Raw genomic sequence first — 25,204 nt, forward strand, 5'->3', positions numbered from 1 at the left:
GGCTTATAAAAAGACTTATCTAAAAAATACTCGATTATTTCAAAGGCCAAGATGTATTCTACTCGAAGTATTTAATTAAAGGATGGCAGTTCAGTGATTTCACCAGGGCTATACCGAAGATATCTTTAACTTCGTATCTAATACCTCCCCGCATTAATCAAATATTAACTAACTGACATGTAAAAGAGATGACGTGTTGGAGATGCTGTTTAGTTACATGCTGGTTAACCTTTCCTTGCTGTTGAGTTACATGGTGATTAACCTTCCCTTGCCGGTGCTATTAACTGATTTGACATGCTTGTAATTATTTCAATATCTCTGTTAAGTATTTATCGAACAGAATAATAATATGTTTGATCGAAAATCGGGGGAAAACGTCAATATAGGTGGGCCAACGTATCCGCAAAGATCGGGACAGACCTCAGCCCATGAACCATGAACGTAGTGAACCGCTTGGGCAGACCTGTGGTACAGGTGTTTTAATTTATTTTATTATTTTTTATCTTATAAATATTTAAAAATTACAATTATGGTGACTTTCACAACTACCATATTAAGCTCATGCCCGTATTGTGGTAGTCGTTCATGGTTTATTAAAGAATAACAATAATAAAACATAACGGAAAAGGAAATTGTTATGGTAAAACAAAAAATTAAAAATGCAGATTATTATAGAAACCATATTAGAAATAGAAATAAATATAAAACTAAATAAATGATTGAGTTAAACCTTTTTTAAAACAGTGTTAGGACATCATGTATTCTAAAGAAGGCTCGTCCCCTTTCAAATAGCCAATGTTGAACACGGATAGTAAAAAGGGATATAGAATTATTTGACTTTATATCGGTGTTTAAAGCATTGCATATTTTAGGAGCGATGAACAAGAAATGTCGTAGAGCGAATGTAGTTCTAGTTTTAGGGGCCACGCATCCCAGGTTTGATGAAAAGCGGGTGTGTGCTTGATGTTGTGGAGACCAAAACAGAAGGTTATTTTTCCGTATGTAGTTGATTGGTTACGACCTTGACTACGAATCCGGAGGTCGCGGGTACAACCCTTGACTCTGTGCAAAAACGGGCGGTCCGTTTGATAGATTCCCCAATCTTAACAAACGGACTGCAATCTTTAGAGCACAGGCGTCAGGTAGGTATGCTGTCCTTGTTCTATCGATATTACAATGGAAGATGCTCTGAGGAACTAGCGTCATTGATCCCTTCGGCACCGGTGCGTAGTCGGGATGCACGCCAAACGCGCGCCCAACATTTGTACACGGTTGACATTTGTCACATGAGAACGGGTCGCTTCTACGATTCGTTCTTAAGTTCAACAGCTCGGTTGTGGAACGAACTGCCGGCCTCTGTGTTTCCTCCCTCCTACAACATGGGACTCTTCAAGACCCATGTTCACTCCTTCCTCTCCACAAAAAGACCCTCCACACAGCATCCCCAAAGATGACATAGGTCCTGAGGGAAATTATTTTCTTCAGGGCCTCCTGTGTGGAGTTAATATAAAAAAAAAACAAATACCGGCACCGGCGGCGTGCGTTACTAAATTTTGTGTGATTAATTTGTGTTATTTACATAATTTATTCAATAAAAATAATATATTATATACAGGGTGTATCGGCACGTACCCGACAAACTTTAACCAGCTATTCCTTAGCACATTTGGAGTAAAAAATGTTTTGGGCACTTTGCTGTCCGGTAACATTGTTTTTCAATAAAAAACAAAAAATAAATAAAAATCCACACTCCGTCACTGTCATTGGAATTGTTTCTCGTGTTCAACAGCTGTTATTAGCAAGTGTGTCAAAAAGTATCCTCGCTCTTTCGTACACACTAAATAATAATATTTAAAAATGAGACGAATGGTGCCGTGCCATTTCGTTGTGATTGTAAAAGCGCGCCAACGTAGGTACGTACGTACATTATTCAACGAAACTCGAACAAAATATTGCCAGGCGGGTTTTCAAACTTTGACAAAGGATAAAACATTGGTGACATGTGGTGAAAATATGAATAGTAAATTGCCAGCAAAGTGCCCATAACATTTTTTACTCCAAATGTGCTAAGGAATAGCTGGTTAAAGTTTGTCGGGTACGTGCCGATACACCCTGTATATTAAATAATCTCAGAATCGCCTCTGTGAAAGACCACAATTCAGAATCGTAACGTTGCTTAAAATTTCTTACTTTGAAATGTTGACACAACATTGCCTTCGAATATACGTGTGTTTTTATATACCTTTATTATAAAGATGTTACCTGTGAAAGGTTAAAATATATTTTTTTAAACCGCGCCATCTGTTGAACGTAAAAGCAACACGCGTTATTGTTTCTCTATCTACACATACAGGCTGAGTCATAAAGCGCGTGGCGGGGTAGAGCTGGTTATTAAAATAAAAATAAAACCAATGATAACAGCACACACGAGCCAAGACATATAAAAAAAAATTGAAACACGCCACTACCCGTTAATCAGCCGTGATTATACATTATAATATAAAATAATTTTAAAAGTTTGTTATAATTAGGTATATACTTTACCAAAAGTAGGTGGTAGCATATTTTTACATTGATAAAAATCATGATGCAATAAATTTCTTATTTTCTTCATCATAAAACAGATAATTACTTACCTAATAATCTCTAAAAAATCTAAAACAGAACAGCCATAAAGAGTACGACTATTTTTTAATTGACCTGTCTGTTCCAAGCGGAGTTAAGTTTCAAGATCAAGGTCAAATACTGGAAACATTGGGGAAGGTCATGTACGGGTCTCATATCGATTGAAAAATATAATAAAATGATGGTTAAAGAGTTAATACATGGTATCTATTGAAAGGTGTGTTTATTTCTGTTAGGCAAAGCCTTTATCAGAACAGTCCAGCTGTCTGATAGTTTTGACAGAACCGCAAAGATGAATCAGCTTGGAAAACCGAAGTAGGTACCTACCTACGTAATCAGCTGTTATGTTTAACATTTTCTGTTGCATATAATAGTTCGAAAAAGAAAAATACGAAAATAAAAGAATTATTGAGACAGGGTGCTTGTTTCTGTTAGGTTATGTCTTTAATACAGTCTAGCTGTAAAGTATGATGGTTATAGTTATTCCTGATGGCGATGAATCAGCAAAGAACATTAAGTAGGAATCAGCTGTTGTCAGTTTAAGTTCATGTTTCAAGCAGCCGCCATTCACGCGCAGCCGGGCCGCGCACAGCCTCCTGATTGGTCGACTTCACGTGGTCTGACATCGCACCATGGTAACCACAAGCGCATGCCCCCTCTGTCGCATAGTGCTGGCTTTCTCATCAATCGAGGTGTTTTCAATCGAAAGGTTGGATGATCGAGCATGGACACAAAGCAGCACCAAGTAACACCAAAATACGGTTACGATATAATTTAAAAAACAGGAACGGGATTAGAATAAGTTAAATATTGGGAGGATTGTAGATTTAGGATGGATAAATGGTGTAATTCTCGAGTATCCTACACTAAAGATTCGAATACGGAAAGTTTTTATTGATCTTTTATTGGTTGAGTTAAGTTCATTTCCTCTTCCAGCGAAGTCTTCCATCACGACAAAAGTAACATTTCCGTTAAGTGTGATGGTGGAAGGAGTTTTTCAAATATTGGCGGGTTAATCGTAATCCGGAAATGTTTGTCCATATTTACTAGTTTTTTTTTTTTAAATTAGGTAACGTAACAGGATTACTATTTGTTTATAGGTTAGTAATTCACCCTATTCTACAGCATTTGAGGCCAGCTTTATTGACCTTCTTTCACGTGGGCAAACTATTTTGCGTAAAATCTTTTAAAGTAAAGTAAAATGACAGCATTTTTTTAAAAATCTGATGACCGTAGACGAAATATCAAGAATAATTAAAGGAAATGGTTTCATGTTGACACGGAAAAATAAGTCCTTTAGACATTACAGTTTAATATCGTTAATGCTTTATTAGTATCAATATATATATATAAAAGTGGTTTTTGAACAACATTTTATTTGTTAAAACCTTAAAATCCAATAAATTCTTTTTATATTGTATTAGCTCCTTTGTTTAAGGACTGAGATTGTTAAGTATCCGTCTCGAAAATATTTTATAGTGGATAATAGAATACCGAAATGTCTAGCTTTGAAAAGAAAACACAACGGTTTATTACATAATAATATCGCTATCCCCGTCTGTTTGTGCGCTTAGTTCTTCTTCATTTGGAGAATTTCTTCCGGAAGGATGTATATATATATTTATTTAAATATATTCACGCCCTGTTAGAGTTTTTATATTTGTTATGTTTAAAAATGAAAGGGGCCAAAATAGCAAAATGTGAACATAAGCCTCTAGTAAAAATTTAAAAATGTAATAAAAAAAATTTCTTGTTAAAATGAAATTGTAGACTTCTTACGATCTTTGTCAAAGGTTTCGATTATTTTTTTATCGCACCCCCTCACTAGCGCCGAACGTCAAATTCGTACTATCGCAAAATCCGGAACGATTAACGTTATATTACGATACATTCGGGACGGTTTTCTATCAGTGGCTTCTCGCCGGCCGCAAGGATCGACCCAATACCTCTAATATCGTCACCTTTCGCACTTCGCGGGGAAAGTAACCTACTGTGATTGTATTAATTCAATTAACGTAACGCGAGTGAAGTCTTCGGACGTCTGTTGTGAAAGACAGACCATTATTTCGAGTGTTTGATTTTTTTGTGAATTTTTATTTTTATTGTAAGTTTTTATTTTATTATTATTTAACTCCTAAACTAAGCTCTAACTAACCTTCTTTTTATTAAGTTCTATCAGGGATTGACGGTTTTCGCGTACGCGGTATGTATAAGTTACTATGAATGTTTTAATGTAGCGGCTATTCTAACGTCGTATTTTTTGCCACAGCCATTTTTGCACGCCTCAAATTTTAAATTCTTGGATGTACCTATCACCGGAATCCAGTAATGATTATGGCTTTGTGCGCTGCTAGCTTAGCTGTTTTATCTTTTATTTCCGTTACTTTTTATGATATCACCATTAAAAATCAACATCGCATAATATTTTCTTTGAAATTGCACCTAGCCAAATGAAAATTCCAAGAAGTTTTTGTTTACCAAGCACAAAACTGCTAGTCAACCATCTAGCATAGCACATGTACTTAATATTATGCATTTACAATTAAATTTCACACAATAATAACAACATAAAAATCACCGGTTTGCTTAGTTAGCCAGATACAGCCACTAGACGAAATTTTGTTAGAAATAATATTATAACATGCAATTTTATGTTGTTATTTAATTTGTCCACCATGTAGCATTGTTTTTATTCTATTCTGACATTTATCCAAAATAACGAAGAGAGAGATAAGTAGTGAAAGAATTTTTTTTATGTGTCTTGCCTAGATAAGTACTTATTTTCAAATTTAGTTTTTAAAAATCTAACGTTTGCTACCCTCTCCCCTGTTATTTAAAAAATACACAAGTTAACACATTTTACTCACGATATATTCCTTCCAGAATCCAACAAGATTCTATTTGGTTGAAACTTATTATTAAATTAAAATGTTCCTTTTCCAATATATCTCTTACAAACAGGTTGTAAACATGATTTGTTTAAATTCAATTATTTAAGTCAAAAAAAGATCATGCAAAAATCCACAAATGCAAATTAGTACAAGGAAAATATTTTATGTAAATAAATATTCATTTCCATTGATGAAGTCTTAATACTTTTCCATTATATAGATTATATTATATTATATCAATTTATTTCCATTTGGCATTTGCTTCACATATCTAGGAGTATAATTTTAATGTTGTAGCAAGCATGTTCAGAATATTCTGCCAAATAATAATAAATGTCCATGTGAACCTAAAATTGTATCATATTGGCTACACGATTATTGACATTGAAACTTCAGTCAGTTACACACTGCCTTAAACACTTTCATTGAAATCAAATTATGCATTTTATTATTACATTTTTATGCATATTAAGTTTTGGACCACCTTAGGTCGCCCAATTATGCCACCTACAATCTACGTTATGAATGAAAGACGAACTTGACATTGATTCTTGTTAGTCATGGGTATCAATTTTCCATGACAATATAACAACATTGTTAGGTACATTACTATAAGTTATGTTATGTGTGGTAGATAACTTGGCATTGATTCTTTTCCTCTTAAATGGGTATCAATTTTCCATGACAATATAACAAAAATGTTAGGTACATGATTAGAAGTTATATTATGTGTATTAGATGAGCTTGGCATTGATTCTTTTTAGTCTTTAAACAAATTGGTTATCAATTTCCCATGACAATATAACAAAATTGTTAGATACATGATTAGAAGTTATTTTATGTGTGGTAGATGAGCTTGGCATTGATTCTTTTTAGTCTTAATTGGTTATCATTGTTATCAATTTTCCATGACAATATAGCAAAAGTGTTAGGTACATGATTATAAGTTATGTTATGTGTGGTAGATGAACTTGGCATTGATTATTTTTGTCTTAAATGGGTATCAATTTTCCATGACGACATAACAAAAATATTTGGTACATGGTTAGATGAGCTAACATATTTATTTTTATATTGGAAACATAATAAAGGAAGAAGCTACAATCAGAAGAAGAGACCAATGCATTACGGATAGACATTGTCGTGAAATTAAATTGAACAAGAAAATTATTATATTGTGTTATGTTTATAAAATTAAAAAAAAAATATGTAACCTGCAGACAAGCTGCCTTGTGGCAACTTTGCGTGACAACCCTTTTGTCACTATTGAAATTGTAGTAATATCAATGTTTAACAATAAAAATAGTAAATAAATATTTATTTTGGTAATTTTTTACCTAACCGACGTAGTTTTAAGCACAGATTATAGAAATTATACTTTTACAAGAAGCAACTATTTATATGCACAAAATAGGTTCTTAGATTCTTAGTTTGGATTAATTCAATAGTGTATGCGTATTTAGATCGCAACGAAACTTTCTGAAACGTCAATCCATACAAAAATAGCGGCAAAGCGATCGTTTTTTAACTTTGATTTAGATTTAAAAATTCCAATAGTTCTTGCACCTTTTCACAGTTAATTTTCAAGGAATGTGAAATTTCTATTCAAGTTCTGTTATTATTTCAGTTCTGTGAAGCAACTGGCCCATGTCGATGTAATAACAGATCTTCAATAGCACTTTCAAGAACTTGCAAATTAACTTTGGAATTTGATGAACTAACTGTTCAAATTTTCTGAAACAACCCATATTTTTTAAAACAAAACTATTCAACTCGATGGATAAAAATAAAATCCAGCGTTTTTGAATAAATAATAACAATTAAATTGTTCAATATAATTTTTTCCAAGGAAGCCAAAGCTTTTTGGGGTGTGATATTATGTACAAAATGAAGAAAAAACACACTTAATTAATTAATTACAGCCAGGACTTTTATATTAGCGAAACAAGGTTCGCTTTCATTTAATAATTCAATAAAAGTGGTGTATTACAAAGTGTGATTTTTCATTTAGGACGGGTTGTTTCGGAAAATTTGAACAATTCATCAAATTTCAACGTTCATTTTCGGGTTCTGTGAAAGATTTATTCAAGTTCTGTTTTTATGTCATTGTAGGCTAGTTGCTTGACAAAACTGAAATAAAAACAGAACTTGAAAAAGTCTTTCACAGAACTTGAAAATGAACGTTGAAATTTGATGAATTGTTCAGATTCTCCGAAACAACCCGTCCTTAATGTTCAATATAATGTTACACATTATATTCACTATTAAACTCCCATACTAAAAAAGGTGTTTTAAGTTTTATACGTTAATTGGTAAGGCTCGTATGTAGGCAGAATATAAAAATAGAAATTAAAGTAAGAATATAGTTGAAATGTACAATATAATATGTTTGTAATTACTTTTTGGCTTTCACAGTTTTAATACATTGTAAGTACGGGCGTCTGCTCTAACTGCTGAGCTATCAACTAATATTTCAGGCCTTCCGCGTACATTCAACACGATATTGAAATATTATTTCAATATTTAAATATTAGTATTTCGAATATCCCTTCAAAGGGAATCTAAATCGAGTTAGTCAATTAGTTTTTTTTTGTTTTGTTTTATTTCAATTCAACGAAACGCTTTTTTATCATTGTTTTGTTTTTAATTTTATATTACTAGCAAGATTTTTTAATAAAAAAATTATGTCACAAATAATTTCTATGATCAATCATTTCACAATTACGAAAAATCAGTGGCACAATGTTCTTTATGTCACCGATTACAAACAAATGTAATAATAATCAAAAACATTTTCTGTTAACCTACTAGAGGGTGTAACTACTCTCGGTGTACCTACTAGAGGGGGTGTAGCGTTTTTTTTCAGAATTTTCAGAATTATTTTTTTAATCCACAAAAATTCCACTAACAACGCTACCGACTGCAAATTGTGTTATCCAAGGACACCTTGTATATTAAATCAATCTGCCATCTTTGACGCAAAATAGAATTATTTATTTATTATTATTATGACATGTTTCTTATATTTGTCCTTCTCTCCCTGAACTTGCGTACCTAATAAATAACAACATCTGATTAGAAATAACATTGCTTATCTTTAGCAGTAAAACACACACGGTGTTATAATTAAGTATTAGTGTTATTGTTGAGTTTGGCTTTTTGCCATAAATTAATAATTAATGTTGAAATTGTTTTGAAACTGATTAGGTTTCTGCTTTCGAACGAACTTTCACACTTCTAGCGTTAAAAGTATTGAGTATTTTAATATTCAGTCAAAAAAAAATTAGCTTATAAACATGAAAGTCTACTGTGATGCCTTACTTACTTACGAGTATTTATTAATAATTTTATTAAAAAGCATTTTTCTTCAAGGGTAAATACGTCGCCTTTGAGAGGTTCGTTGTAACTTTCATGACTCGTTTTTTTTTAAATTTATTATTTTTTTAATATGAATACCTCACAAGAGTCCCAGCTGCTCCCAACCGTCTGTGCAGCTGAGACTACAGCTGTACAGCGTAGCCAGTGAGACTACGACATTCCCAATGGGGCTAAAGTTAGTTGGCAAGAGGAAGGTGGGGTAGTATCTGGCTAATCAGATCTGGTCACCAAACACGGTATATTAACTGCTAAAGCCCTTTCAAGCAACGTTTCAATTCTGAATGGTTGTCTTACACCAGCGCGATATTGAGAGTATCTTCCACTCTGGAACGTGCCGCACATTTACTATTTATTATTTTTAATTGACATCCTATCCCCTTCCTATTTTCCTCTTCCTCTCCCCTTCCTTTAACACCAAATTAATTTTTAGATATTAAAACTTCATTTCCAATGAACTTTAGCATAAGAAACTTCTGTGGCTTGACTTCAGTTAACTTGTATATTTATATCTATCATTGTATATTATGTAAAATCTATTTGTTTCTTACAAATAAATAAATAAATAACTTATATATAAATTATCAGTAAAATTATTTGCGCACGCCGGGATTAGAACCCACGATCTGCGGATTGCTAGTCGATAGCGAGATCCATCGATCACGGAAGCCATTTATAAGAAAGAGAGTTGTTAAATAACGGATATATTTATCAGCGGTAGTTACGCCTGCTTATAACCTGCCTACACGGAAAAAAATATCCTGTTAAAAAAGTGATAGCATGCCAATTTCCTGATAAAATATTAGTCATTCAGAACATATAGAGAACACGTGTTCTTTTCATAATAAATATCATGACGGAATGCGACAATATCAGAATTTGTATGAATACGTTTTCCGCCGTCCTCATAAACATTTACCTTTAAGGCGATGCACTACGTCGTGTAATATTTTGAATCGAGCCGCCATCAATAACACTCCTTACGTAGATGGCGATAAGGCTTAAATTCCCCCTTAACACCATCCGCATGTTTTGATTTATGCATGAAAAAAACATGGCCAAAAAGTGTCTTTTATTTTATTTTGTGGATGATCCGGCATAAATAATTAAATGTTTTCCGATCATATTATAAATAACTTTATTTTCCACATTATACAATAAAACTATAACCGAAAATAGGTTCGTAAGTAGGAAACTTTGAACTTTAAAGCAGTTTTCATAGGCCTTTACATTATTTTTTCTGGGCTTATAAAAAGATTTATGTTAAAAATACTCGATTATTTCAAAGGTCAAGATGTATTATACTCGCGGTATTTATTTAAAGCATCTGAAACATTTCTAGGCGACCAAATTTTCAAACCAAAAACACATGATTTTGCATTACTACGTAGTGCATCGCCTTAACTGATACTTTGTTAGGAAATCTGTCAATTCATTCGTTAGGCCTGCAGTCCCATTTTTAACAGAAAAACGAATAATTTGACCAGACTTTTAATAAATTATCAGTATATCAAGAAGTTATTTCTGTTTTAACGTAACGACCTCTTTTTTGACCTCTGATAAGTAAGGTTATCCTCTCAACGATTAATAAAGATTTCATGCGTTAGGTTTATTCTTAATTCGAATAATAATTGTTTGATTTATTATCGATGGTTAAAGTCATAGAAGAAAACTGAAGATAAAAGAGTACCCTGTTCCAAACCTCAATAAGTAAAAATGAACCCTTAAAAACATTGTTTTACTATAATAGTATTTGTCTATTATTTTTATTAACAGATTTTTTTTTAATTGGTTTCACCGTGGAACCTTCCTTCCCAGGGACTGGAGTAAGAACTGCGCCAAATCCCTATTGGCTAGGACCGACATTTATTTCGTATATTAACGATTTTTTTTCGTAATAAAATTTCATAGAAATTGGTATATGTTCGAGTGTGTATGCGTGATTTTCCTTTTCCATTTCCACATCCAAGATGTGCATTCTTTCATTCGCGAAAGTAAAATTCAAAAATATGTATTTAATGTGTGTATTTCACATATTTATTAAAACATCTATTATATTTTACAATAAAATATTAATATGTGTTGTTTTGTTAAAATGTATATTATGATCGTATTTTAAAAATAATCACTTGTTTTGATTTTTTCACCTGATTAAAATGTTATGTCGCGTGTTAACTGTCATATTTTTTATATCAGTCGAACATCTCAAGTGTCAAGATAATATTTTAAATTATTTCCTGTAAATATGTACCTACTTATTGAATTCAAATACGTTTTTTAATCTTTTGAATTACATATTATATTTATTTCGGTAATCGGCAAAACAATATTTAACATGAATAGGGTATTTTCGCTGTTCTTTTATCTTCGAAAAAAATCACGATAATATAGGTAATTTTGTGTTGACAAAAATATTTTCTACGACGATTTAAAATGTGCCATTCTCGATTTACCGCCAAAATTCGTCATGCCGGGCAACGTTGGTAACAGCCGTCTTACCAGGCATTGGTGTTTTCGATGTCATAAAGACGTTGTAGCCAGTTGAAACCGTTTCGGGATGTGCGGTTTAAGATCGTTTTAAAATCAATAATTATGAATGAAATTATTAAACATACTTTTAGAACGTTAATCAGAATCAGAAAAAATAATATTTAATTATTGTTTACGAAAATACCCCATTGGGTAAGTAGCTACTTACCTATGTATGCACCAACTACAAAATACGTATATTATTTTTTTTTCTTAAAAATGTTAAATGTTTTCTGCTTGAGGAAATAATAAATGTTTTCACACTTATTTTATGTTTTTTTTTGTTATTTACTGCGTAATACGTGGGGGCCCGTTGGTTTTTACCTGCTTCGAACTTTACCAAATCATTAGAATCCAAATATATTCAAGGAAAATGACTCCCGAGTTTTGCACGATGTCGGCAAACTCACCTTTATATTGTATGCTAGTGCATACCCGCAGACCCATGAAAAATCACGAGATATTACAATTGTAGGATTGATAATTATTGCATTATAACTAAAAAGCGCAGACTTGTGAAAAATCATTCTTGTCAAGATTAATAAAAAAATAAATAAAATTAAAAAATATATACAGTGAATTCAATTCTAGTAAAAAATATGTATTATTATGGGTAGGTACTAAGTACTTACTAAAGAAATCTGGCAAAAAATATGAATTGGTAAGTAGGTACTTTTATAGATTTATCACTTTATTATAAGAAATGTATGTAAAAAAAAATCTGCCAAAATAAAATGATTTTCAAGATAGGTAGGTACTTTATCGATCTATATTTTTTATTACAGTCAGTTCTTTTTTTGTCGTTTACATTTTGAAAATTACACTTTTCTTCACAGAAAATCTGTGTTGTTATGTTCATTGAACCAGAGTCACATACAGACACACAACAATGATTTTCAGAGAAGCTAGTATTATTATAATATATGTGACCAAATTAGCTTTAAACGGGATTTTTGGTAGAACTGTCATTTCATAACATTTTATGTCATAACAATGACATCATAAAATTAATCTAGGCCTAATAGGAAATGGAATTTAGGCATTCCCGAGACAAATGCTGTTGGAAACAGCCATGGTTAAAAACTGAACTCTCTCATGTAGAGGTATCATAATAAATATACATATATAAACCTTCCGGAAGAAATTCTCTAAATGAAGAAGGACTAAGCGCACAAACAGACAGACGGGGATAGCGACTTCAATTTAATATAATAGAGATTTAATTTCGTCTATCTGTAAATTTGTTTGTGCGTTCCGTTTCCATTTTCGAAAACCTTCTGCACCTACTTTACTATTCAAGCGAGTCATAATTTGACTATGTTTCAGTAAAGATTCATTATTTTTTTCAAATGTGAAATCGTCGTTTTTATTTGGAATGTTTTTTTTTTAAATATTATCGTACGTACCTGCCTGAAGAAAGTTTGAAAAATGGTTGTCATTGTCATAGTGACGTTTCATTGGCAAATTTTATAATTACTTAAAAAATTTTAGTTATTTAAGTATTTACTTATAAATCTTAAGATTTCAGTGGAGATTTTGGTTTTGATTTATAAAATAAGAGAAAATTGGAAATATACTTTTTTGAACGTGAGGTCTACTAGTGTTCACAGAACTACTGGTAAAAACCCTTTACAGTTTTATTAATCGAATAAAGATATAGAAATTAACTATACGAAACCTTGTTGAAACGTTTAATATTGTAACGTTTTTGCATCATCTCTACCTCGACCCCGTCCAATGGTATAATAATGGTAACATCACAATATGTTGTATATCATTGGTAATATCACATGTCGGCAAACCAGTTTAGTTCGTGACAGATTCGCACGTGTTGTCAAAAGTGGCGTGATTTCGACAATGCCTTGTATAGGCTTGAACATTATACCTATATCACATTAAGTTGATGGAAGGTATCATTTTTATACCTGCTAGCCGCAATGAACATTTACACCTGAATCTCAAAACCTCACTTTAGTAACTGTCTACAAAATGTGTAACTACAAGTTGAGAGAGACAGTATTATTTTGCAGTTGGAGTTTAGAGAGTTGAAATCTGAGTCTCGTTTTGAGATTCGAGCCTCTAATCTCCCATCATTATTTCTCTCCCGGCCTGTTGCGTTAGGAATTTCGTCTCGGTATTTGCATTTTGAAGTCGATTATGTCTACGCCATCTTTAGCTGCTGGCTGCACATTGTGAAGATATAAAGAACGGAATGAAATGTTTAACAATTTTTTTAAAGGTTGAATGAAGGACTAATAATTTGAAACATTAACAGTTATTTCCTTTTCACATTGCAAATCAAATCAATACAATCGCTTGAAGCATTAAACCGATGGACGCCAATCTATCATATAATTCAAATACGATTGTGGATTATTTTAATGTCGGTAAATTCTAAATTATTTGGTCAATATTCAAGTTTTTAAAGAAGACATCTTAAAAAGTGAATTAGCAAACAATTGATAAACTAATATTTCAGAGACAAGGTATTTTATACATAGCGCAAAGGAAAACAGATTTACCTTTAATAAAACATCCTTCATTATCCCAAACTAAAATGACTAACCCGATAATTGAGATTGTATAATATGAATGTAATATGATGTGATATTTTGACTGCTTGCTCCGTGTGAGACTGTCGCAAATATGAACCACGATTGTTTCAGTCAGTGAAATTGGAAGTAAATTTAGTTATTATTATTCTTATTTTATCGTGCTGCCGATACCTTGAATACTTTGTGAATAAGATTTTTTAGTTTTTTTTACTAAAATTGTACATGTTTTAATTACTTTTTGATGCAATAAACAACAATCAATTCATTTGATATATTATTTTTAACGCTTTTCTTACGTTAATATTCTGAATTAATTTTTCTGTGAAACCCCTAAACATTTATCTCGTTGAGATTTGGTCAATCTTGGTTATATCTACTTATATCAGACCCCGAGTCTGATGAGTGATGACCATGTACAAATGGGTGATTTATAGCTTTTTTTACACAGATTTGACTCTGTGAATTCTCTTGACATCCGAGTTAAGTAGCATTTAAAGAAACACATTGTTTCATATCTGTAATTTGTTAAATAACATAACCAGATAATTTTCGGGGCATACCATAGACATATGATTCATATGTCTATGGTATGATGAATATTAGTAGACCTGCCCTAAGTGATGAATAGCGTATTATTCCCCACTCCCCATACCGGTTCCATTGGAGCCGGCTGGGCTCGCGTATGGCTTCCCGTGAATCTTGAGAATGTGACGTCATCATTCTTGTTCGAACTAGCGTCGAGCTATGGTCGAGGCATTTTACGAAATAACACGGCAAAATGGTTGCTTGTGATATGAAAACTTGTAAAAATAGATGTGAAAAAGAGAATAAACCCAATTGTCGTATTACATTCCATAAGTAAGCATTATTTTAAGCTTATTCACACCGTATTATATGGATCAGTTTTAGAAACATTATACTATCACATCACAATGTAGCGATTCTCAAGTGTGCTCATCGTTGTTTACTGGGGTAAGTAAATTATGAAACATTTGTAAAAGTGTCTTAACTAAATACTCTGAAACTAACTACGACTCTGAAAATAGAAGAAATTTACTTTGCCGAATTTGGACTTCGCAAATTAGTTCATAACGTGGCGAGTAATTTGCGCTCCCATATAAAAATGTCTATTCATTCAAAAGCAGATTTTACTTTTAAGAACTAAATGGTGATATTATAATGCGAGATGCCTATATACTGTCAGATTGATTTATTGACGAATCACAGTCAGCTTTACCCCCTTCGTTCTTCAACAGTTGATTTTACCCCTCACCTTTAATTTCTAGTCTATATATTCTTATGTCTGTGGGGCATACTTAGCGATTTTTTTAGCGATTAAATTTCCTGTTATTATATTTTCAACTCTGCATCTGAATAAAGATTATATTTAAAAATAACATATATTTTTAAGAGCTTTTCATGGGAAGTGTATGTTACCTATATTATACGTCGGTTGTCGGTAGAAATTTTGATTGCGGGTTCTTAAAGTTAAAAGAAATGCAAAGATATAGTGTACTACTTTTTTGTTAATACGCGTATTGCAGTGTTTTAGCATCTGATTTAGAAGCTTTTTTTCATTAGCCATACTAGATAATATTATTATGCTCGTACTTTTGTATGTATTTATAGCCTTGTCGTAAAGCCCTGAAAGGCCACATTGATTACAATCCACGCAGCCTGTTTTCCCAGCGGATATTGATTGACACAACAGCCTAGGCTATGGCTAACCTCGTTTCGTGATATTATGGTGGGGCGTGGTCATTCCTAAAATACAACCTGAAGTGCAAATAAGGGAGGGTTAGTCAAGGGGTGCAGCGATTAACTTACTGCCCACGAACATGACATGATCCCGCACCACGAACATGACATGACCCGGACCACGAACATGACATGATCCCGGCCCACGAACATGACATGTTTCCGGACCACGAACATGACATGATCCCGGACTACGAACATGACATGATCCCGGCCCACGAACATGACATGGTCCCGTCGCCACGTGTTTTCTATCAAGTCACGCAAGCATGTCAATTCGTAAAATCTTTGATTGTACATATCACCGTATAATCTTGGCTGAGAAACAAAATTCAAAATACAAAACAATTTAAAAGGAAATGTAAAATTCACGAGTAAAATATAAAGATTCCTAAATACAGTTTCCAATAAAAATGTATACAACGCATTATATTCTTAGCCAACGATGATTTTGAAAAAAAAATGACAATAGTTACTACAAAATAGAGCTATGAGAATTACACGGAATAAAAATAGAAATACGAAAGTCAGGGAAATGTTGTCATTTAAACAAATTATTTAATTTAACACTTTATTTTGAATCTACAAAATACCTACCAGAGAAAATTAAAATATGTGAAAATATGAACTAAAAATAATTTAAATTACGAAGACGTGTGATTAATTTATACAAAAAAATGTATGTATACAGATTGTATTAGGACATACGTAACCATGTAGCTATTTAAAATCTATAAATCAGTAAAATAAATAATACTATTTAAATGTATTGCAGTGGCTTACAATTCTTTTTATACTTATAGATGCGAATTCTCCTTTCGAGTCGCTACTAGGTCTTCGGTCTGTAGATTTTACATCATAATTTACAACATTGTTCTTAGTAGGGCTAACAGATTAAGCTATACGCATCATGGCTTGATATGCTTAAATATACCAAACCACAAGAGTATAGCGCGCTTATAGCGTGGTCTGTCACAGGCTTAAGAGGAAGCTACAAGCCAAAAATGTGTATATTTTTGGTATACCTTATATCGTAGGTAAAAGGCATTAAAATCGCTTGATTAACGGAGTTTAGAAACGTTCGATTTCAAGCACAAAACTGGTTTTTATTTATTTTGTGAATAATTTTATAAGAAAGTAAAAAATTTAATCAAGTGAAACTGTCACAGATAATCTTAGCCATAATACTGTACTTAAAAAAAGTTGTTTCTTGTATGCGTTCATACATTTCTATTGAACAAATATTTTTTTTAGTAGTTTGCATTTATATTTTTTATTGAGTAATTTATTTTTTTATTTGTATTCTACTAAAGCGAAGCGATAGGAAAACTTTCAATTTAACTTTCAGCATATTTTGTGGTATACATAATGTACACCAATTCGTTATAAAGATTAATCAAAATAGTGATTTGGCATTAAGCTTCGCCTTAATAGTAATGAGCAAAAACTGCGGAAAAATATTTGCTTTATGATTGCAAAGCGATTTTTTCAGGTGAATTATAATCCGTGTACCTTACCAAATTGAGAATTTTTCTAACCTACGCAAATAGGTTAGAAAAGGTTCACCATTACACTGTTTCATGTAAAATAGACGAAATAGAGTGAGTTCATTTATTCTGGTTGGAATGGACGGGCATTTCCTGAAACAGATACGACCTGTCATTTAGCAAAAAGCTTTTAAAGCTTTCACTATCTTATAGAAGATATGTTTTCCACTTTGACCTACACCATGTGAAGAAGAAGAAGAATTAGATGGGTGAATTATATTTGACCTGTAACATAGACATATGAATATTAGTAGACCTGCCCTAAGTGATTAAAAGCGTACTATTCCCCACTCCCCATACCGGTTCCATTGGAGCCGGCTGGGCTCGCGTATGGCCTCAAGTGAATTTAGAAAACGTGACGTCATCATTCTTGTGCGAACTATGGTCGAGGCATCATCGGTTCATTTTACGAAATAACACGGCAAAATGGTGGCTTGTGGTATGAAAACTTGTAAAAATAGATGTGAAAAAGAGAATAAACCCTATTGTCGTATTACATTCCATATATAAGCATTATTTTACTTTATTTTAAGCATATTCACATCGTATAATATGGATCAGTTGTAGAAACATATACTATCACATCGAGATACGTCTGGACGCGAAACACAAAGCTGGTTGGTTGCTGGGAAGTAAATTATGAACATTTATAAAAGTGTCTTAACTAAATACGTAAACGAAATATTCGACTCTGAAAATAGAAGAAATTTATTTTGCCGAATTTGGACTTCGCAAATTTGTTCATAACGTGGCGAGTAATTTGCGCTCCCATGTAAAAATGTCTATTCATTCAAAAGCAGATTTTACTTTTAAGAACTAAATGGTGATATTATAATGCGAGATGCCTATATACTGTCAGATTGATTTATTGACGAATCACAGTCAGCTTTACCCCCTTCGTTCTTCAACAGTTGATTTTACCCCTCATCTTTAATTTCTAGTCTATATATTCATATGTCTGTGACCTGTAACAAAAAGCTAGCGATCTTTGATCCCATCCAAAGCTCCAGTAAGCTTACCGCTGAATGCATAAGTCACCTCCACGAATATTTTATACGTAAAATACCGTCATTACGTCACTACGCACATTGTCCGAATGATAACACGCTATTACTTGCGTCAATCGTAGTTTATTATTTGCCAATGGAAAATAATCAACAAGAAAGGTCGATCTCTGCTAAATGTTTACCTACGGTTTGGCTGTTACTATAATAACTTGATTTATAATATATTGAAAAAACGTCAGCAATTTTCTGTATAATCTTCCGATGTTTATTTAGCTGAGGTAAGCATTGATGTTAACTGAGATGACCTTAGAAGTTTTTCTCTTTTGATAAAAGTATTATTTAAATTTTAATTCCTTTTACATTACAAACATGTAAGTTTAATACAGACACTGAGAAAAATGAATACGGCTTTTTTATCAAGATACTTTTAAAAATGTGACTGCATGACCATTTCCTAATAAATTTTTAGTCTTTCAGAATATATCTGAAAACGTGTTCAACGCAGGTGGCCTTGTCCGAATAAATACAATTGACGATATTCGAAAATATTATTATTTTGAAGAACACGTGTTCCGAGTGTTCCGACCTCCTCATAAATATTTCTTGTTGATATTAGTTTGTTATGAAATTTTGTTAAATCATTCGCTATAGGCCTCTAGTCCCGTTTTTAACAGGAAAACGTATAATTTGAGCACATTTTACAATTAATAACTTTATTTGATATCAGTAAGTTTTCTCCGTGTAAAAGAAATACCGTCTAAGTTGCAAAGACACAAGATTTACCAAATTTAAAAGGAAAACAAATTTGCAGGCATTTCATGGAAATCGGTTCAATGTAGCGAGACAATAGAAGCAATAGGATTTTCCTTTTGAATCTCTCACACGAAGAAATTTTGTTGAGGACCTGTTTTGCACTATATACTCCTCCCCACCGGGAGAAACATTGGCAGGTTGGTCCTACAAGCAGGAATATCATCATATAATAATCTATGATGCCGCTGTCTATCAGGAAATTTGGGAAATCCATGTAATATAAACTGAAAATTATTATTATTCGCTGACTCAAAAGTGATGTGCGAGTTATGTTTGTCTTTGGATGGATAGATAATTAATCTTTCATTACTTAAGTCCTTTGTGATACAGTATCTGATATTATATTAGTTGATTATTTTATGTGCTTGAAAGATGATCTACAACAATTTTTGCTTGAAACGGTATTGTGGGTTTATTTCACACGCTGTTAAACTGATCACGGACAATCCTTCGTCGAAGGATCAATTAGTCAGAATTTGGTTCAAATTTTGATCAGATATTGGACGCAATAACGTTCAATGATTAATTTATTTGCACTAATATCTAACAATGATGGTTTCGTATTATAAACAGACAACCCAAATTCTTTCACAGGAAAAATCCATGAATTCATTCCAGGAAAACGAATTGTTAGAATTACTGTGTCTCACAAAGATCTCCATCAGGTTTTCATTATATTCTCAGGGCACCAGCTGGATTTGGAAGTGGCTGTTCGATAGTAGTTTTGCATCCATTCAGAACCACACATTTTCTCACTAAAAATCATTGTTTTTTTCTTGGGTTTTCATAATATTATCTGCGGCTGATATGGATTGACCGAGCTTGGCCTTAGATCCCAATGATTTTATCTCGAGTCGATCGTCAATGAATGTGGATTGCAGCGAATAGCCTCCCATCGACCCTCGTAACAATAGCGTACAACAGGTCAACCGTAGCATTATTAATAATAAATAGTAGCGTGTGTCCGTGAAAAACCGCAGTAAATCAGTAAATTTACCGCACCGAAAGCACGTAATTAAAATGTAAAAAAAATAATAATATGCAGATACGTACTGGATATTGGGATTCAATTGAATGTATTTAATTATCTACCAACTTGTAAATAAATAAAATAAAACACACAACAATTTAGAACTCTTTGCTATTATCTGTTTTCTTTTAATTATGTAATTAATTCTGTGTAACAGCCTACAAGTCTTAAATAATAAATAAAGGTCGTTGTTACCTATTTGTTTTCTTTTTGCTTTCTTCCATTTCATTCGTCCAAAGATTCACGTTTTTCATCCAATGTTGGTTGAGTCGAACACGATCTGATTGATAAGTGTTTTATTCTGTTTGTCAAACATTTTTTCAAAATTTATTTCTGTTTCATCCAACAGCTCTCTTAATATGAGTCCACTTGTTGGCTTCTTCTCAAATTAATTAATGTCGGAAACCATATTGTCGATCTCGACTTTTTCGTTATTCTTTCGTTGTATATCAACTTTAACTGATGCTACACGTATATTACATTTTTTTCGAAAGATTTATTTTATAATATCGTACTTTCAATTATTAATAGCCGTATTATATTTGTATGACAACTGTTATTTGATGTGCAAAGCAATATAGATTACCTTTTACATATTGATAATGAATGAGCAATGACATAATTTATTTATTGTAAGAAACAAACAGCAATTTTATACAGAATAAGTTATACAAGAGGTTAAATATGAGGTAAGCCAAAATAGTTTGTTATGCTAATGTTGGTTAATATGATATAATACTAAATTGAAATTGGTTATAAGTTATAACCATTTAACTGAAAATGAAATTAACAAAAGAGAAAGAAAAAAAATCATATAAATATATTAGAAGGAAGAAGGAATAGGAAAGGGCAAGAGGCAGAAGAAGATGGGATGGGGGCAGGAGATGCTCATGTTGTACCTTTTCTATAACTGTGCATTAATTTAATTGACATTTGTGGTCGTACGCTTGACTTCGTTTCAATAATAATAAGTATCATACAATATTTAATTTACCAGCTTTGCTTGTAGCTTTTCGATAAATATCATTTACCATTTTATCCCTGGTTTATCGTCAAAATATAATAATAAATATGTATTGCGCATAGCGGTACAATTCTCCTCGTTGTCCGTTTACCGGACATGATTACTTTGGCAATCATCATTTTATTTGCAGCTGTCCTCACGAATGCGTTTTTATTCTCTCGCAGACTTTAGTCATATAATGCGAATTGCAATATCTTAAGAATATTTTTTGAAAAGAAAGACAAACATTTCCAATCATCTGAATATATATTTGAAAAAATTACTAATACCTTCACAATAAGCGGAAGACGGTGCTCGTATCGTGAACCTTCCATTTATTTGTTTAGCTTCTCTGCGGGAGTAGATCCCGCAACCTTCCATTTATTTGTTTAGCTTCTCTGCGGGAGTAGATCCCGCAACCTTCCATTTATTTGTTTAGCTTCTCTGCGGGAGTAGATCCCGCAACCTTCCATTTATTTGTTTAGCTTCTCTGCGGGAGTAGATCCCGCAACCTTCCATTTATTGATTTAGCTTCTCTGCGGGAGTAGATCCCGCAACCTTCCATTTATTTGTTTAGCCCTCTGCGGGAAGAGATCCCGCAACCTTCCATTTATTTGCGATGTGCTGATAATTTTAGAAACATTTTTAAATATTAACATTATGTTGGCAAACATAAAATACACTTTTTAGTATTTTAAATGTAAGTACATATATTAAATCACAAACAAAACATCAATATTTGATGTTGATATACTTTCTTAATTCATTTTAAAAATTAATCATATTTTCATTCTCAGTAATTTTATTCGGGATTTTGTTATAAAGTTGGACAATCTGATACATCAATCTAATTTTCTTTGCAATTCTCGTCCCGTGTCCGTGTATTTCATGATATTATTAAAATAGCAAGTACGCAAGATATTACGGCATTTTAAGGACCGGATGTCCTTTTCTAAAGAAAAAAAAAGCAAACAGAGATTTTTAAACTACAGGAGGAGCGCGTAAAAAACAAGAAGTTTTTTTTTGCTGAACAATTCAACTGACCGGAAGGGATATCCAATTAAGGCACGTGCTACACCGTTATCCTTGTTAGTCAACCTACAGCAAGTTGTATATATTCTTACAGCCATTTGATGCCATTACCTATGTTTTTGTCGGGCGTCCTCGACTTCTTCTATTATGCACTTTCACGTCATATGTTCTCCTGGATTCATTCATTTATGTCAAAATAATATAAATTTGACGGCCTCCGTGATGTCGACTTGCAATTCCGGAGGTCGCGGGTTCAAATCCTGCGTGCGCAAGTAAATTTTATTTATTATTTTTTTGGTAAACTAATGTTTAAGACAAGATTTTTATGCATAGCACAAAGGGCAACAATTATTTTATAAGCAATAATTATTAGCCTGAAACACTCATCCACATTGAAAAATCTCCTGATAAGAGATACATGACGCCAACGGGACTTGAACCCGTGTCCTTTAAAAAAAAAAAAATCTTGTCTTAAACATTAGTTGACCAAAAAAATAATAATTAATATTTGACAAGTTCTAGTATCTTCACTTTCCGATTTCCGGTCGACAGCTCTGACCACTGAGCTATGGCGGCTTATCTCTTATCCGCGAAATAATTCAATATATACTAGTGTTTCATTCAACAATTACTGCTTGTTACATTTTTTCACCTGAAACAACCAACTTTATTTTATATGAGAAAGGCATTGTAAGTGCTAACTCTCTCACTAGATGGCGTCGAGACAAATTGTCTTCATTTTTTGGTGAAGATACTAGAACTTGTCAAATATTAATTATTATTTTTTTGGTAAACTAATGTTTAAGACAAGATTTTTTTTTAAAGGACACTGTTTCAAGTCTCGTTGGCGTCATGTATCTTTTATCTGGAGATTTTTCAATGTGGATGAGTGTTTCAGGCTAATAATTATTGCTTATAAAATAATTGTTAAATTTTATTTGTTTAATTTGTGTTATTTCACTATTAATTCGTTTAAAATAATATAGAGAGTATATTTATGGTATGTTCAAGAGTGGAAGACACTCTTGAGTATCGCCCTAGTAGAAGACCACCATTACGAGTTGAAAAGTTGTTTGAAATGGCTTTGAACGTGTGTGCCCAGATCTGAGTAGCCAGGTACTTCCTCACCTACTTCTTCCTCATCTCCTTCACCTCTCCACTACCTTCAGCCTCACTACATATCCCGGGGATGCCTTTGCCAATGGTGCAGTTGACCCACTGCATTTAGGGCTGAGAGTTAATTAATCTTAAAATGGAGCAATACAATATGTATGTTATTTATTGCTTTGTCCGAAGACGAGCGACGTGTTGAGAGGAATTCATATTGTTTCAATGTATTTAGTACAAAGGAAGTATGTTCTCTGTTATTATGAACAATTATCATTAAAATATTCGACTGCTTTGAGTTGAAATAAATTACAATGGATGAATTCTCAACGCCATTATTTCACATTGCCTTCCAAGAGTTGGACCTAGCTAATTTGTCGGAGCAACGACCTGACACGAATTTCAATTTGAAGCGTCCGAGGCACAAAAATTCTTCACATTTTTCTCATTTGATTTATTAATAACTTTACAAGGGTAGGTACTACACAAAATCAGTATTTAAAAAATATTATAAAATTTCGGGTAAGCCTTCGTGCAAACGCTGCACAATCCCTAGTCAGAGTTTAGCTATTGCGAAATGATACTCGAACTATACAGTTGTTGTAGGTATTATTTGTTAAGATCAGCGACCTAGTGCCTCTGGAGGAAGGCAAGCCGCGGATAATGCATTTGGCAAATATGATGGAAGCGTTGCAATAGCGACGGAGTCAAAATAATTTGATAAATATACAGCAAAGTTGGACACGGTCAATAGCTACATATTATTTTTAAAATAATCTGTAGATAACAATAAGAAACTACTATTTCAGTAACTGATATCGAAAATAATGCATTTTAATAGCTATTTCGTAAAAAAATCGGATAATTTGACATATTTTCTTCAATAGGCTAGTTTTTTTAAATTTATTTTTTATTTAACAGAAACCTTCGGTTTTATGACTTATTTACCTTTGACTTATTTACCTGTGACTTATTTACCGTGCGACGTAACTAAAGTTATTTACCATGAGTAATCTATGCAAACTCACCACTCGCATAAGCATATAAATTATACATGTTAACTATTATAGAATGATTGTACCTTCGATGTGCATCGATAGAAACGTTATTGTCTAAAACTGTATTTTTTAAATGTACAAATCAATCAAATTGCATCGGACTGTTTGTATAGATATATTTCATGTCAGTTTATACATTCGTGTAAATATTATGACAACCCTACAATTGAACCCATTTTTTAATATTAGCAGTTTTGGCACTTGTCGCCCAAATTGTTAGGTTGCCATTTTAATTTTCGTAGTCGGTGCGGATTATATTCCTAGTATTCATAGCTTGTCGCTATCTAGATGGGACTTAACGGTAGCGAATGTGACAAATCATTGATTAATATACCTAGTGTCTACTTTTGTTTTGTTTCGCGATCAGCTAATTGCCAAGTGCTGGAACAAAAAGTTCGCTATTTTGAAGCAATCATTGACTTTTTTTGTCATGATTGACAGGTTTTTATGAACGTGTTTTATAAATATCAATATACTTAAAACGCTGTGCAAAACGCTAGTCTGAAGCATTCTTGAATATAATTCCTCTTTCTAGTCACCTTTATGCAACGTCCATTCACATAAAAATAAAAGAAATTACGTATCACGTAAATTATAAATTAAATATTCCAATTGATACTACGTATCATACCGATTTAATACAATTACTTAAACTACCCGAATTGTCAAAGAGAAGAAAATTTTGATCTGTTTTATTATTATTAAAGTCATTTAATGATATTTAGACAGCCCCGACCTTGTGAATATGATTACTTCTCGTAATAAATATAACACAAGACTCCATGCTCCATTTAATGTAGTTGCTTCTCGCACCAATTTTATGTACAATTTTTGCTCTCAAAGATTGCATCTTGTAGGGAATGAATATTGCTCT

The 25,204-nt window shown here is 32.6% G+C and overlaps 1 protein-coding gene across 2 annotated transcripts in view; it reads left to right on the top strand.

Annotated features, from left to right (window-relative positions):
* The first annotated feature begins 4,507 nt into the window (after window positions 1–4,507).
* FASN1 (Fatty acid synthase 1) overlaps window positions 4,508–25,204 on the top strand; it is a 95,034-nt gene continuing 74,337 nt past the window's right edge. Inside the window, exon 1 of one of the 2 annotated variants that reach the window (XM_089633222.1) lies at window positions 4,508–4,828. The gene's annotated coding sequence lies outside the window, so the exon portion shown is untranslated. The remainder of the gene's footprint in view (window positions 4,829–25,204) is intronic. The other variant, XM_089633221.1, reaches the window with a different exon arrangement.

This window comes from Hesperophylax consimilis, chromosome 7 (genome assembly GCF_061612785.1).
Source record: "Hesperophylax consimilis isolate HC1 chromosome 7, BYU_Hcon_1.0, whole genome shotgun sequence".
Lineage (NCBI taxonomy): Eukaryota > Metazoa > Arthropoda > Insecta > Trichoptera > Limnephilidae > Hesperophylax > Hesperophylax consimilis.